Raw genomic sequence first — 14,486 nt, 5'->3', positions numbered from 1 at the left:
CCAACTCACGGGGCTCAAACTCACGAACCGTTGAGATCATGAGCTGAGCCAAAGTCCGATGCTTCACTGACTGAGCCACCCACGTGCCCCAAGCCTGGCTTTTCTGAGAGTCTCGGGGAGTGAGGCAGGGGAAGGTGGCAGTGGGTCACAGGCACGGGTCGGGAGCTCTGAAGGGCCTCTGTGGCCCCAGAGGCTTTCATTTGCAAGGTGGTAGGTCAGTCAGCTTTTTCTCCCCAAAGCTTCAACACATCCAAGTTGCTCACCTACTGGCCGTTTTCTGTAAAAAAAAATCTGGGTTCTGTATTCTTTGTCGTTCCGTCACGAAGGATGTCTCTTCCCACGTCCAAAGAGAAATTGTGTAGCTACGTGCCTTTCACTGGTTATTTCTGTTCAGCTGTTTTCTTTTCATAGGAGGAATTTTTCAAAAAGCTTTTTGGGATTACATCCCATATAACTCGTGTATGCAGATAAAAATCATAAATTACTAATTCTATGCTTTTTTCTTTTTTTTACTAAAGTTTACTCAACTAATGGGTTTGCTTTCCTTTGGTGAATAGTCATGATTTTCTCTTATTACCACCTAGCAGCTCTGTGATGAGATTTTTTTTTTTTTTTTTTTTTTAATAATCTTTTTAACTTCACTGAAGGTCTCCAGGCCAGGAGACCACATGTTTTAGAGATCTTATGGTTATTTTCTTGCTATCATTCAGGGCCCGATTTCCCTGGACTTTAATTGGAGACAAGTGTCGCTAATAGAAGTTCAAACAATATCGCTAACGTGCCCTTGAGTGCATTTTGGGGCAGTGGTCTGTGGTCAGGAGTCAGGACAGACCTGTGTGGTATGCACTCTTCTGGTGGTGGGGACACCATGACGAATTAGGCAGGCACAGTCTTGTTTCCAGGGATCTCAGAGGCCACTGCGAGAGGCTAGCACGTCATAAACTGCTGCGTGGGGTGATAAGGGGTGATAAGGGCTGCGTTAGCACTTACTGTATTTTGGTTTTGGTTTATTTAAATCCAAGTTAGTTAACATATAGTGTAATAATGGTTTCAGGAGTAGAATTTAGTGATTCGTCACTTACGTATAATACCCAGTGGGGCGCCTGAGTGGCCCAGTCGGTTAAGCGTCCGACTTCGGTTCAGGTCACGATCTCGCGGTTCGTGAGTTTGAGCCCCGCGTCGGGGTCTGTGCTGACAGCTCGGAGCCTGGAACCTCCTTCGGATTCTGGGTCTCCCTCTCTCTCTGCCTCTCCCCCACTTGCACTCTGTGTTTTTCTCTCTAAAAAAATAAACATTCAGAAGTTTTTAACACCCGGTACTCCTCCCGGCAGTTGCCCTCCTTAATGCCCATCCGCCAGCTAGCTCATCCCCCTACCCACCTCCCCTCCAGCAACCCTCAGTTTGTTCTCTGTATTTAAGAGTCTCCTATGGTTTGCCTCCCTCTCTGTTTTTATCTTATTTTTCCTTCCCTTCCCCTGCGTTTATCTGTTTTGTGTCTTAAATTCCACATATGAGTGAAGTCATATATTTGTCTTTCCCTGACTTATTTCACTTAGCATAATACACTCTGGTTCCATCCACATTGTTGAAATGGCAGGATCTCATTCCTTTTGATCGCCGAGTAGTATTCCATTGTGCACATACCACATTTTCTTCATCCATTCGTCACTTGTTGGACCTTTGGGCTCTTTCCACAATTTGGCTATTGTTGATAGCGCTGCTATAAACATTGGGGTGTGTGTGTCCCCTTCGAATCAGCATTTTTGTATCCTTTGGATAAACACCTAGTAGTGCAATTGCTGGGTCATAGGGAGCCCTTGTTGTGTTAAGGGGACCCACAGGAGGGGCCCCCAGCTAGGTCTCAGTGATGCAAGCTGGCTCAGTCCAAGAGCCCTGGGCCCTCAGGACCAGCCAAGAGGGTTCTTGGCTTTGCACAGGATAGAAATAAAGTGTGAGCTGACGGGAAGTGAGGACAGGTTATTGAAGTCATAGAGAGAGTGTAGATATAGACAGGGCATCCGGGAGACTCAGAAAGACCAGAAGAAGGAGTCTCATCTTTGTGTGGGCTCTGGAGTTTTTATTGAGGACGTGGTCCTTCTCAGGCACCCACGAACAAAGATGTCCTCCGTAAGTCACTTGTGCCCTGGAACCAGGGGTCTTGGTGAGTCGGTGGTCTTGGTGAGTCGGTGGTCTTGGAAAACCAAGAGTCGTCATGAAGTTCATGATGACTCTGCCCGGTCATTCCTTATATGTTACCTGTTGTGCTGGAGGACTGCAAAGAAACTCCGTGACCTTTATGAGGAGGACATCCATATCTGTTCTATGCGGCATGTGTGTGGCAGGGGCATAGTCCTAGCAAGAACAGAGCAGGAGAAGGAGAAACAAAAGCAGGTGTTCATGGGGTCCCTTTAGTTTTCCCTGTCTTATCAGGAGGCAGGCCACACATGGCAGTGACACTTGAGCTGAGCCTTGAAGGTTCGCTGGGTGGGAAAAGGCTTGTGGATAATGGAAGCAGCACGTACAAAGGCAGGAAACAACAGGCTACTTTGGGGCGCCAGGGTGGCTCGGTCGGTTGAGTGTCTGACTTTGGCTCAGGTCGTCCTCTTGTGGTTCATGAATTTGAGCCCTGAATCAGGCTCTGCAGCTGGTGGTGTGGAGCATGCTTGGGATTCTCTCTCTCTCCCTCCCTCCCTCTCTCTCTCCCTCTTTCTGCCCCTTCTCTGCTTGTGCCCTCTCTCTCGCTGTCTCTCAAACTTAAAAAGAACAGGGTGCTTCTATGTGACTCAGAGTTTAGGAATGGAGGAGTGTGGGGTGCTTATGGGGAGTGGCAGTGAATGAGACTGGAGAGAGGTGGGTGGCGGCCAGATCACGGAGGTCATGGTGTGGTGTGTTTAGGAGTATGGGTTTTCTTTTAAAGGCAACAGGGGCCACTGAATCAGTCTGGGGGGTGACATTACCTGGTTGGTGTTTTGGATATCTCACTGGCAGCCGGTGGAGGGGAAATGGAGGAGCCCGTTTAGGAAGCTGTTAGAATAGTTTGGGGGTGAGGTGATGGTGGCCTGACCGAGGATGCATTCAAGGGGATGGAGAGAAAGAAATGGAATTGGTGGCTGATTAAGCGGCAGGGTTGGGGGGAGAAAGCGTGGGACAAGTGAGAGGGAAGACAGATTGGTAGCGTTTCGGCAGCTGCTCACTTTCATTTCTATGAGACACATGCGTGCACGCACACACGCGCATGCTCGTTTTTCTGGGAGTCCCTTAGAGTTTCTGTAAAGTCTATGACAACTTTATCAGATTCCAGACTTTATCAACTGTGCGAATGGTGGTTCCACCAGTTGAGAAAGGGATATGGGCCAAGAAGCCGATTTGAAGAACAGAATGATGAGTCTGTTAATTTTTAAATTGTGTGTTTGAGGTGTCTTTGGAATATCCAGAGAAAATGTCTGGCAGACACTTGGGGTGTGAAAAGAATTGAAGTTTAGGAAGGAAGTTTGGGCTGGAGATAGAGATTTCCAAGTCAGCAGCATATATAGGCTGATCTAGATGGGTAAATCCATGGGAATGGGTTGAAATACCTGGGGAGATCCTATAGGGCAAGAGAGAGAGGGATGGCCGAGGCCTAATCACGGTCGAGTAACACAAAATCACGAAAGTACTTAAGGAGTGTCTGGGGAGTAAGGGGAGAACACTTAGGCCACGGAGGCCAAGAAAAGGGAGACTTTCCAACAAAGAACGGTCAGTAGGGTCCGAATGAAGGCAGGCCATGTAAGCGAAGCGCTGAGATTTATTTGGGGGATTTAGAAATGAGAAGATCCCTGAAGAGAACGGTTTAACTGGAGCCAGATTGTAAACTGCACCGATTAGGAAGAAGTTTGGCTGCAAGTAACCCCAACCACGTACAGATCTGGGTTCATTTTATTCAGATAACGCCAAGTCCAGAGGCGGGTGGTTGCTGGTGTGTGTGTTCAGCCGCTTAATGATACCACGGCTGCACGGCTGCAGTTCTTAAAGCCTTTTCCTTGTAGTCCCTACTGGCTGCTGCAGCCTCGGACACCAGGGCTCACGCTCAAGGCCGGAAGAAGGAAGAGGGAGTGTCACCCCAACAGCTCACCTTTACACCAGAGTTTCCCAGAACCGCGCCCCCCCACCTCCCCCGCCAGCGCACGTCCGCTCGGGTCTCATTGGCCCTATTGGGTCACGTGATTAGCTGTGGTCGCGAGGGATGCTGGGAGAGCGGGGGGCCGGGACGGCACCTGCTGCCTAGCGATCCTCCTCCTGGCCTGGGCGCATTGCCACCTGGAGCGAAGCCCCGGCGCCGCGGGCACCGGCGACGGATGGAACCGAGCGGGCGGCCGGCACCCCGGTGCTGGCCCTGGCGGGCGGGGACGGGACCGGCCCGTAGGAAGACGGGGATGATCCGCGTGAAGGCTCCCGAAGAAGCGGTTCTGAGAAGTAAGGGCTAGGCCGGTAGCGTGCGGGGAATGCAGGGAAACGGTGCACGGTTCCGCGGTAGGACGCGAAAGGCGTGAGGACGGTGAACGTCGATTCCCGGGAGCGGGAGACGTTGAAGAGCCACGGTTGGTTTTCACAGCCTGGGCCGTCCGCCGTGAGATGGGGGTCGGGGGAGCCTGTCCTTTGCTTCGCCTTCGTCCAGGGGCCTCAGCGGCCTAGGAAGGAGTGCACACAGGTTGCAGGTGTGGGCGTGCATCCCCCTAAAGCTGTCCACCCCCAGCCTCCACGTGTTCCCCTGTGAAGGCCGCTGCTTACGCGTGGCACACGGGGTCAGCCTGGCCGAGAGATCTTGCGGGCCCCTGCGAGCATCACAGCCCGAAGGGTGCCTGGAGCGGGGCTTCTCCCCTAGCCCGGCCGGGGCCGACCTCAGCCGGTCCATTGCCATCCGGGAGGGTGCGCCCCCGTTTTTCTCTCTGAGCTTCCTTCCCCAGAGCTGCTGGCCCCCAGGATTTGGAATGTGCGGTGGGAGAAGGGGACAGCGGGGCAGGGGAGCTTCTGGGTGTTGTGGACGATGCACATGCCTCTTGTTGGTCCCTGACGGGTGCTCAGAGCAGACTTGCTTCACTTCTGGGCCTGTCTGGTTGGTGTTTGCTTGACCCCTGCCAGGAATGCACTTTTTTAATGCTGGTGGCACTAGCCCGCTTTTTCAAGATCCTCACGGGGAGGGTCCCTTAAAAATATTTTTTTTATGTTTATTTATGTTTGAGAGAGATGGAGTGCGAGTGGGGGAGGCGCAGAGAGAGACACACACACACACACACACACACACACAGAATCCGAAGCAGGCTCCAGGCTCTGAGCTGTCAGCACGGAGCCTGACGTGGGGATTGAAGTCATGAACCGGGAAATCATGACCGGAGCTGAAGTCGGACACTTAACCGACGACTGAGCCACCCAGGTGCCAGGGAGGGTCCCTTCAATACCACCGGCCCCACTTCTGGCCCCAGGGTGTGCTGACCTTTGATCTGCCCTGAGTTTGGGGGTTCGGTTACTTCCCAGAACAGCAGTGTCTCTTCTCTCTTCCTCATGTTGGCACAGGACAAGGGACTCTGGACCTTTTCTTCTGTCTCTGGGTTTTTAAAAAATCCCATAAATTAGTTGACCTGCTAATGCAACTCGCAGGGGCTCCATGAAAACTAAGAAAAAGCAACGCGGAAAAGCCACTTGACTTTATAAAAAGAAATTAATTTTTTTTCCAGGATAAAGAGTTCTAAACATGAGTATCAGAAAAAATCCTTCCCTTAGTCTTTCCTCAGTAACATTAAGTGCCAGAAAATACTATAGCTCGCAACGTCTCCAAAGTATCGAGGAGGGAATAGATTGACCTCCAAATATTGTATGTAGCTTGGTGCCTAGAGGGCACTGCAGTGTTTTCTGTTGAATGAATTCCAGAATGCGAAGGTCTCTTCTTTGGGGTGGTTATAAATAAACATGTATAACTTATTGTTACTTTTGTAAATAGAAATGTGTGTGTGTGTGTGTGTGTGTGTGTGTGTGTGTGTGTGTTTAAATTAGGTAAGAGGTGGGAAAAAGTATCCCTACTGTTAACAGTGATTATACCTGGGAGTAGGGGGACTTTGGCCCCCTTAATTCTTGTACATAAGTCAGATTTCAATTGATAATGTTTTACATTTTGTATTTCTCATTATTTTAATTTTACAAAATGCCATCTACATAAAAGAGCGCTATCATAGGTCAGGGCCTAGTTATGCAATTTTAAAATTCAAAACAAGGGGTTCCTACTTACTCATTAAAAGAAACACACAGGTGTATCATTTGTGCCAGAACTCTCTTTAGACCGACATTTATTGGTGAGCGTTAGGAATAAAACATTCTCAGCATCAACTTCCTACCTCCTTTTGAAGGTGGTGAAATTTTCCTAGGATGACCCAGGTGGCTTGATAGGAATGAAATACCTTTTTTCCAGCCAGACTGTTTCATGTGGTGCAAAACGTATTATCTCATCTGATCTTTTGTAACTCCCCTCAAGAGCTATTTGATCCTGTCCTCATGAGGTCTTCGCCTACTTAGGTCAATGCAAAGGGTTCATAACAGGACAAATCAAAAGAAAGGAAAAAAGGCAAAGAGTAACTTCCTCCCGAAGTCCCAGTGGAACTCTGGGCTCCAAAGTGGGCCTGTCTGTGGTCTGGACCCCACGCACAGGGCCCCAGAAAGAGAGCAGCCTTCTTGATTAATTACATTCCTGAAAGACTCTGCCTTAACCGTGCAGGGTCTTTTACAAAGGAAGTCCTGCAAGATCACGTTTTGCTCTGAAAGGGATCAAACACAGAATACAGGCTAGAATCCAACTTTTGAAAAGGTCAGACTCATAGAGCCCTATAGCTAATGATCATTGGATTGGGTACATGTGAGCAAACTTTTAAAGAAACATAATGACATTTATGGGGGAAAAATGTCAGTCTCATCCATCAGTCCTAATTGAAAATGGCCAAAGAAATATAAAAATGGATGGAAACCAGCATCAGTGCTGGAAATAGAGAAGTCCTCCATTTATATGTCTTCAGCTTGGAGGAAGTTCTGCCCAACAGAATGCAGACTTTCTCGTTGGCCAAATCATAGCTGTCTCTTCTGAGAAAAAGCGAGGGTGTGCAGAAAATGAGTAGAAGAGATTCTGGTACACTCTGCTCTTAGTGATAGCCTCCAATTTCTAGGTGTGGAGCTGACAGGGTCAGCCTCTGAACTTACTGGGACCGTTTACTCCAGTCAGAACCCCTTTCCTCATGGTGGGTCCACAATGTAGAATCAGCTTCTGTAGGGAGCCCAAAGTCAAGCCTGGCCCGAGGACAGCAGGCCTTCCTGATAGAATGGGTGGGATGCCCAGAAGGGGGGTGGTCCTGGGCACACAGCTAAGAGGGGTCGAGCGAAACTCCTTTCCCCTTCCCATCTCTTGTTGGGTTTTGCTGTAGATTCTGGGACACATTTCCTTGACTCTGTCTTCCCAATAAGCAATTCATATTTCAGCTTTGTCTGTTCTGTGCTCACCCTTTTTTTTGAGGGTTTTTTTTTTTACCCCATTTTAATAGCTTCTTTTTTCATTGGAGGCTTTTCTTGTTTTATGTATACAACAACTTCTCAAATATCTCTGTGGGTGTTAATGAGAAGTTTTAGAAGTTCCCCTCTGCACCTTGATCATCTCTGCTTCCTTTGGGTCATAAACTTTCCTCTTTGACACTTCCCCTCATGCTCCTAGTTTCCTTAAGTTTCCATGATTCCTGGCCATTGGTTGATAAGAATGAGGGACACTGTCCAACACTTAGGTAGTTGGCTTAAGTTTTGTCTATTTGTATATTGGCAGACAATGGAAGGACTGAGTGTTGGGTGGGTGTGGCACCAGTGGGCTTCATGCTAGAGTGAGGGCCACAGGACAGCAGACAAGAAGGCTGGAGAAAAGGGTTTTATCCTGGAAATGGAGTTCTTCTATTCTTGGGCAGTACTGCCTCTCTATGTTTCCCCTGGTATCTGTTGGGATGTTTGGAAGGATCTCTTGCATCTCTCAGGTCTTTATACCCACTTTGGGGCCCAACGATTAGAGCAGTCCACTCTCTTTAGGTTCCAGGTTCAGGACAAACACCCTAGCTGCCTGTTTCTCAGTGGTAATATTAATGGTTCATGTTTAAGAAGGCTTAACAATGTCAGATGCTTCCCATGCATTAACCCTTATGAGATAGTTACTATTATTATTTTATCCGTGTCTTGCAGATAAGGAACTGGAGACACGGAGAGCTTCCCTAATTTGCCTGGAGTTACCTCTCTAGTTAGCAATTTGAGCCAAGATGGTGTAACTTCAGATCCTGCCCTCGCGTATAGAGGTGGGCACAGAGATGGGGCTGGAGGGGCTCCATTGATCCTTATTGCTTTCTCTACAGTTCTTTTATCGTGTCTCTTGCTGATCTCCCAGGGGCTCACTCTCTTCTTTCCATGTTTACGTTATTCAGAGTTGGAATTTCTCTGTACGGTAGTCCCCCTCCCTGCCCCCATCTGTCGTTTTACTTCCTGTGGTTTCAGTTACCCGTGGTTCGCCCTCCATCATTTCAGTTACCCCCTGTTTCATTTATCCGTGGTCAGCCATGGTCCTCAAGCTGGTGGTGATCCTCCTTCTGACATATTGTGAGCGGGTCACTAGTAGCCTGATGCTGCGTCAAGTGCCTACGTCATTCACCTCCCTTGATCTCATCCTGTAGGCATTGTATCCTCTCACGTCATCACAAGAAGGGTGAGGACAGAACAGTGAGATACTTTGAGACAGAGAAACCACATTCACATAACTTTCATTACAGCTTAGTGTACCTGTTCTGTCTTATTATTAGTTGTTGTTAATCTCTTACTGTGCCTAGCTTATGAATTACATTTTACTGTAGGTATACACGTATAGGAAAAAGAGTAACATATATAGGTTTTGGTACTGTCTGTGGTTTCAGGCATCCACTGGGGGTCTTGGAATGTACCCCTTCAGAGAAGGGGAGACGACTGCAAGGGCTTTGGGGCTTGGGAGCAGGTTTCTATGGCGTAGGTATTGCCCTGTTGCTTCCTAAGCTCTCTGGTCCCATCTGCTGTCTGTCTTCTGGGCATTTGTCACCATTTATGACCTACTGCTGGTACCATTTTTGTTTCTCAGCCCTGTTATGTATGTGTCAGATGCCTCTCTCTTTCTGTATATTTACAAGTTCATTTAAAGGTATTTGGTACAGGGGCGCCTGGGTGGCTCAGTCAGTTAAGCATCCGACTTTGGATTAGGTCATGATCTCGCGGTTCGTGAGTTTGAGCCCCACGTCAGGCTCTGCTGACAGCTCAGCCTGGAGCCTGCTTCAGATTCTGTGTCTCCCTCTCTCTCTGCCCCTCCCCTACTCATGCTCTGTCTCTGTCTCTCAAAAAGGAATAAATGTTAAAAAAAAATAATAAAAAAAAAAGTATTTGGTACAGTGGAGTGGAAGATGTATGTATTCAGTCCACGATCTTGATTCCATGTCTGATAGTTCCTTCCTGTATGTATTTTCTCTGCCTCCTTCCCCTTGGCGAGATGAATGAATTTCTTTATTCTGCCCTAATAATTAAATCTGAAGTAGCAGCATTTAGGGTGCAGAGGACACAGTCACCATATAATAGCCCCTGGGGCTTTTTTTGTTCTTTTGAGTATAGATTATTAGGTTCTGTATGGTTAAGTCATGATTTGACTGAGCAGAGACTTCCAGATGCGGATAGTCAGATGTGAATGTTATTTCTACTGGTCAGATGCAAGAGCAGGAAACAGGCCAGCATTGTTTGTTAAGCTTCCTTAGAGACAAATAAATCATGGGAAGTGTGACGGGTGCACGCATTGAGAACACTGAATGCAGGGTTCACGGGAGGGTGTGCTTCAACATTTTCTACTGAAATAAAAACACATGCAGGGAAGTGACAGGTCCTGTGGGTGCCACTTGCTCTGTTGTGACAAAGTGAGCACATTCATGTAACCAGTTCTAGACACAGAATATTACTAGCACCCCAGGGAGCCCTCTTTTATCATAACTTAAAGGTAACTGCTACACTCTTATTACCACGAATCAGCCTTTTCTGTGTTTAAATTTTATATGAATGGAATGATACAGGATGTTCCCTTTTATTTCTGAACGTTTCATAATCAGAATCACACGGCACGAGAGTGTTCCACGAGAGTGTTCCGTCTGAAATCTACCTATGTGTCGCACGCGGAAGGAGTACTTTCTCCTTTTTAATTGCGATACCGTATTGCATTTCTAGAAGTAGCTGTGATCTATTCACTCTACCATCATTTAGGTGGTTTTGGGTTATTGTGAGTAATACTGTTTGTATCTGAATTTTGATTACTTATAAGGTGTTTCTTTCGGGCCTTTACCTAGGAATGGGATTACTGAGTCATAAGAGTGTGGCTTTTTATATATTCAGTTATAGTAGACTCTATAGTAGACCGTTTTCCCAAGTCGCGATACCAATGTAAACTCCCTCCAATGGCGTAGGAGTGTTCCTTCCGGTTGCCCCGTTAACCCTTGGAAAAACTTGTATTATTGTTGTTTTAAAATAACTTTAGTTACTCCGGTAACGATGAAGTGTCATCTTCTTGTGGTTTAACTTGCATTTTCATGGATGATCGTGAGACGAAAATGTTTTCGTAGGCCTGTTGCCTGTTTGGATACCGCCCCCCTCCCCCTTTGTGAAGTTGCTTCCACAAGGCTTTTTTTTTTTGTTTTTTTTTTTTGCCCATGCTAAAAAACAGGAGTATGCTGCCTTCCTCTTAGGGACCCATAGGAGTTCTTTTTAATATCTGAATGTGATTCTTCGTCAGGTAGATTTATGGAAAATATATTTTTCTACTCAGTGATTTGATTTTTCACTCTCTCAGTCTTGAACGGAGTCTGATATATCAGGCTTTTCTTTATAGTTAGTGTTTGGGAATTGGTCAAGCTGTCTCCTGTCCCAAGGTAATGTTATCTTACAGAATCTTTCAAGTCTTACCTTTTGCATTTAAGATCAACAAGGAATTGTTTTTGATATATGGTGTAAGGTAGGGGTCTTAAATTATTTTTAAGAATATCATGGGATCCTGAAATGAAAGAGTTTGAGAACTGGTGCTTTAGAGCTATAAGATCCCCTCTTAAGAAATAGCTCTAGAGGGGCACCTGGGTGGCTCAGTTGGGTAAGTGTCTGGCTCTTGATTTTGGCTCGGGTCATGATCTCATAGTTCATGAGTTTGAGCCCCGAGTTGGACTCTGTGCTGACAGTGTGGAGCCTGCTTAAGATTCTCTCTGTGTCTCTCTCTCTGTCTCTCTCTCTCTGTCTCTCTCTGTCTCTCTGCCCCCCCCCACTTCATGCATGCGCATGGATGTTCTCATTCTCAAAAATAAATAAACATTTAAGAAAAAAATAGAAACAGCTTTAGCTACATCCCACAGTCTTAAATACATCTCCATATTTGGTATTACTCACTTATAAATATTTTCTAACCTTCAAGGTGACTTCATATTTGATTCAGTTAATTTTGACATGTTTAATTTTCAAATAATTTGGGAAATTTTTCAGGTATTGATTTCTGTGTTAATTTCACTGTGGCCAGAGATCATACTCCGAATGATTTTCGTCTTTGGCATTGTTGGAGATGTGCTTCATGACTCAGCGTATGGTCTCTTTTGGCAAATGTGCCGTGTCTACTTTTGAAAACCATCGTCATCGGGGCACCTGGGTGGCTCAATCTGGTGGGCTTCTGACTCTTGATTTCAGCTCGGGTCATGGTCTCACAGTTCATGGGTTCGAGCCTTGTGTCAACCGCCCTCCTCCCCTCTCAAGATAAATAAATAAACTTTAAGAAAAAAAGAAAAGAAAACCACCTTTACTCTGCCCTGTTTGCTGTAGTATTCTCCATATGTAAATTAAATTGTTCAAGTCGAGTCAATCTAACTGGTGGGTTTTTTTTGTGTTTTATGGGTTGCAGAGAGATGTATAGAAAAATTAAAATATTTGGAATCATTTATTTATAGTTTTGTAAGGTTTTCCTTTATACATTGAAGCTATGTGATTAAATGCATACAGATTTAGGATTCTTATTTCTTAATTTTGGATTGACCTTGTATCATTTAAAATTTTTTTTTAATATTTATTATTTATTTTTGAGAGAAAGAGAGCACAAGTGGGGGAGGGGCAGGGAGAGAGGGAGACACAGAATCCAAAGCAGGCTCCAGGCTCTGAGCTGTCAGCACAGAGCCGGACGCGGGGCTAGAACTCACAGATCGCGAGATCATGACCTGAGCCGAAGTTGGACGTTTAACCGACTGAGCCACCCAGGCACCCCTACTTTTTATCATGTTTTAATGTCCTTCTTTATTCTAGTAATAATGTTTTTTGTCTAAAAGTATATTTTATATGTTAGTATGAGTTTCTCAGTTTTTTTGTTGTAGATGTTAGTGTTTGATACAGTCCATCTCTTTATTTTCTTATTGTGTCATTATATTTAATGTGCATCTCTTATTGGCAGAAAATAGTATAGTTTAGTATTTTATGATCTTGGCTGATGCTTTTTATTTTTTACTTGAAATATTTAGTCCATATACATTTAAAGTAATTACTGACATTTTTGCATTAAATCTATTTTTTATTTGTCCCGTTTATTCTTGTGTCTTCATTTCTCCTTTTTTAAACTTTCTTTTGAATTAATCATTTTTATTATTCCATTTTATTCTCTAGTGTCTTGCCTGTTATATATTTATGATTATTTAAAAGCAACCCTAGAGATTACAACATGTATTTTTTATGTGGTGGAGTCTTTCTTAAATTAGTACCTTAAAACTTCCAAGCAATAAAAGACCCAGTAACAATTTATCTCTACCTCTTTAGTGGTGGCTTTTGTGTCATTGTTTTCATGTTTTAAAATTTTAGATATATTTAAAACCTCACAAGATAATTGTTTTAAGTTTTCAGTATTCATATAGATTCATCTTTCTGGTTCTCTCCATTTCTTGCCTTATTTCCTTGTTTCCATCAGGGATATTTTTCTTTTATTTGAAGAACTCCCTTGAGTGCTTCTTTTGGTGTGTGTCTGGGTCTGCCAATGAGAAATTGTCTCACTTTTGTCTGAGTATTTTTATTTATTATTTTGTTAAGGCTTTTTAAATGTTTATTTTTGAGAGACAAAGACAGAGACAGAGTGTGAGCAGAGAGGGGCAGAGAGAGAGGGAGACACAGAATCCGAAGCAGGCTCCAGGCTTTGAGCTGTCGGCACACAGCCCGATGCGGGGCTCGAACTCACAAACCACAAGATCGTGATCTGAGGCATAGTCGGATGCCCAACTGACGGAGCCACCCAGGCACCCTCTTGTCTGAATGTTTTTAAAATTTTGCCTTCATTTATGAAGGGTATATTCGCCGAGAATGGCATTTTAAGTTGGCAGATGATTTCCGTCAACATGAAAAGATGTGATTTCATTGTCTTGTGGCCGCACTGTGTGACCATTGTCAGCTCACAATCTTTTTGTTGCATTTTTTTTTTTTTATTAAGTTTTCCTGTCTTTGGTCTTTGGTAAAAGACTTGTTCAGGGTATGTTTTTCTTCATATTTATCCTGCCTGAGAGTCATAGAAGAGCTTTAATTTGGAGCTTGATGTCTTTTGACAACATATATTGAGTAATTCTTGGCCATCTTCTCTTCAAATATTGCCTCTTCTCAATTATTCTGTCCTCTCATTCTGGAAATCAAAAGTACACATATGTTAGGTGTTTCCACTTTGTGTTCTATGTTTATAATTTTTTTTTTTGGTGTTTTTAATCGTCTTTCTCTTTATGTTTCAATTTAGATACTTTCCAGTGGTTTATCTTCCAGTGCCCACGTGCTCTCTTTGTCAGCATCTAATTGTTATTAAAGTTTGCTGTGGAACTCTGAACTTCAGTTATTGAATTCTTCAACTACAGTTTTCATTTGTTCTCTTGAAATGTTTTGCAGTGGTATTTTACATTGTCATCTATTTTTTTTTTAATTTTTTTTTTCAACGTTTATTTATTTTTGGGACAGAGAGAGACAGAGCACGAACGGGGGAGGGGCAGAGAGAGAGGGAGACACAGAATCGGAAACAGGCTCCAGGCTCCAAGCCATCAGCCCAGAGCCTGACGCGGGGCTCGAACTCACGGACCGCGAGATCGTGACCTGGCTGAAGTCGGACGCTTAACCGACTGTGCCACCCAGGCGCCCCGCATTGTCATCTATTTTTAAACTTAGTTTAAGGGGCATCTGGCTGGCTCAGTTGGTAGAGCATGTGATGCTTGATCTTGGGGTTGTGGGCTCAAGCCCTATGTTGGGCACAGAGGTTACATCAAAAAAACATAAAGAAAATTTAGTTTCAGATTTTGTTGTTGTTGTGGAGTCACCTGGTATACCAGATGGGTTTCTTAAATTATTGTTTTAATGCCAGATACCTGTGTGCAAAGACTTGGCAGCAATTTAGGTGATGTCTCCCC

The 14,486-nt window shown here is 45.0% G+C and overlaps 1 protein-coding gene across 7 annotated transcripts in view; it reads left to right on the top strand.

Moving 5' to 3' along the window:
- Nucleotides 1-14,486, top strand: part of SH3GL3 (SH3 domain containing GRB2 like 3, endophilin A3) — a 137,480-nt gene that overhangs the window by 61,392 nt on the left and 61,602 nt on the right. Inside the window, exon 1 of one of the 7 annotated variants that reach the window (XM_045058734.1) lies at nucleotides 4,292-4,452. The exons of the other annotated variants lie outside the window; for them this stretch is intronic. The gene's annotated coding sequence lies outside the window, so the exon portion shown is untranslated. Of the gene's footprint in view, nucleotides 1-4,291; nucleotides 4,453-14,486 lie in introns of those variants that run through there. 7 annotated transcript variants of the gene reach the window in all.

This window comes from Felis catus, chromosome B3, assembly GCF_018350175.1.
Source record: "Felis catus isolate Fca126 chromosome B3, F.catus_Fca126_mat1.0, whole genome shotgun sequence".
Taxonomy (NCBI): Eukaryota; Metazoa; Chordata; class Mammalia; order Carnivora; family Felidae; genus Felis; species Felis catus.
Note: the sequence above shows the minus strand (reverse complement) of the source record. Positions and strands in the feature narration are given on the sequence as shown.